Source organism: Cupressus sempervirens, chromosome 6 (genome assembly GCF_028749045.1).
Source record: "Cupressus sempervirens isolate cs-2001-9-10 chromosome 6, ASM2874904v1, whole genome shotgun sequence".
NCBI classification, from domain to species: Eukaryota; Viridiplantae; Streptophyta; class Pinopsida; order Cupressales; family Cupressaceae; genus Cupressus; species Cupressus sempervirens.
In genome coordinates, this window is record NC_143123.1 from 21,726,470 (window position 1) to 21,728,474 (window position 2,005).

A 2,005-nucleotide genomic window follows, 5' to 3' on the forward strand; every position below is an offset into this window, starting at 1 on the left:
CTGAGTATAGTTTCTTTCCATAAAGGTTTGGATGAACGGAGCAGACCCACAAAATGCTTGATAGGGTATGCACGAGGAGTTTTCTTTAAGATTTGATCCAATCATGTTGAAGACAGGGAGGTCCACTCGGCTAAGTCTCTTTTCATCCGAGTTTGGATGACACCAATGATCTAGAAGTCATGGCATTTCATATGTTTGCATGATAAAAAGATAACAAGGATGGTAGTTTGAATGGAGGTCTTACATTTCTTGAAAAACTACTTTTCTAATCTAATAATAGCTAGATAAAGGAAAATGTGAGGATGAAAGTGTCCTCTTACGCTTCCTCCAATGGAAGCATGAAAAAGGTTGATCGGGTAGACACAGAGCTAGATAAATTAGGCACAATGGATATCATAGAGAAAATCAAGGAGATAGAATTTGAAATGGCACAGAGACAAAAGAATAAAGCTACAGTGTAGAATACCATTTGGGATAGCTTAAAGCAAAGAAAGCCAAGTTGAGGACACAATTGTTGGAGCCACCTAAGGGTACTAGTGGAGCTAGTGATGGTTTTGAAGTCACAAAATCTGGTCATTGTCGTGTTGCTCTGATTGGATTCCCAAGTGTGGGAAAATCAACACTTCTTACTATGCTTACTAGGACACACTTAGAAGCAACATCATACAAGTTAACGACACTTACTTGTATTCCTAGTGTCATACATTACAATGATCCTAAGATATAACTTCTTGACCTTCTTGGAATCATTGAAGGCACTTCTGAAGGCAAAGGACACTATTGACAGGTGATTGCTATGGCCAAATCTTTAGATCTAGTGTTAAGGTTCCTTGATGCTTCTAAAAGTGAGGGTCATCGACAAATTTTGACAAGGGAATTAGAATTGGTGGAGTTGTGTTTAAAAAAGAGACCACCTCATATATATTTCAAAAGAAAGAAAACTAGTGGAATTTCCTTCAATACCATAGCACCATTAACACATGTGGATGAAAAACTTTGTTATCAAATCTTGCATGAGTACAAGATCCATAATGTTGAGGTCTTGTTTAAAGAGGATGCTAATGTTGATGATCTTATTGATGTCATTGAAGGGAACACAAGGAATAATTTGCAAGCATCCATGAGTCAACATTGTGATGGCATCCTAGAAGATATATATCATACCTAAACATAATTAGAAGCAACGGCATTTGAAAAATCATGAAAATTAGGCTCTAACCCAACATATGGCTTAACTACATAGAAGAAAATGTGTACATTTTTGATAGAGTGATGTTTTACTATCGTGTTCTAAGAATAAAGGCACATTTCAAATCCTCCAACTGTCGGCACTCTCAAGGCCTGATATACATCATGTGAAAATATGGAATTCAAAGAATTCTTCCTTGATATTACAGCGAATAAAGGGTCAGGTATATGTGAAGAACATAGTAAAATATTTGAACATGCAGTTGGGGATTAATAATGGCATGATTTCACTAAGAAAGATGTAAAAGTAAATCACTAAAAATAGCACCTTTATTGGCATATTAATCTCCATAATGTTTGGGATTAAATAGTGGCAAATGTTCATGAATGAAAACTTGGGAACAAGCATATAGTACTATATTTTTTTATTAAACATTATAACTATCTTCAACCTTTATCATTCCCCAATTATAGGATGTATAAGGTTAACTTAAATCATAAAGGAAAGGAAGATAAAAAGGTCTCCAAGAGTTAGTTGTGTAACTGAAAACACTACGGGAAAAGAGAAGAAATAAAGAAACTGGCAATGATAAAGTGGGGGTTCCATTTTTCCTTTCTGGACGGAGATCTTATGCTACTGTAAGGAGAGGATTCTAATTGGATATAGAGAGATTTTCTAGTTCTCTAGGGAAGGGAAGGTAGACTTTGGAGCTGTAGTAGAACAAAGCTTTACTTTGCTAGACTTTGTGTTAGTTATTAAAGGGAATTTTGATTTTGAATGTAATGAAGGGGAGAGGGTTTTCATTTTCTTCTAAAT

At 35.4% G+C, this 2,005-nt stretch overlaps 1 pseudogene; it reads left to right on the forward strand.

Moving 5' to 3' along the window:
* The first annotated feature begins 386 nt into the window (after positions 1-386).
* Positions 387-1,168, forward strand: LOC149550865 (developmentally-regulated G protein 2 pseudogene; annotated as a pseudogene).
* The last annotated feature ends 837 nt before the right edge of the window (positions 1,169-2,005 follow it).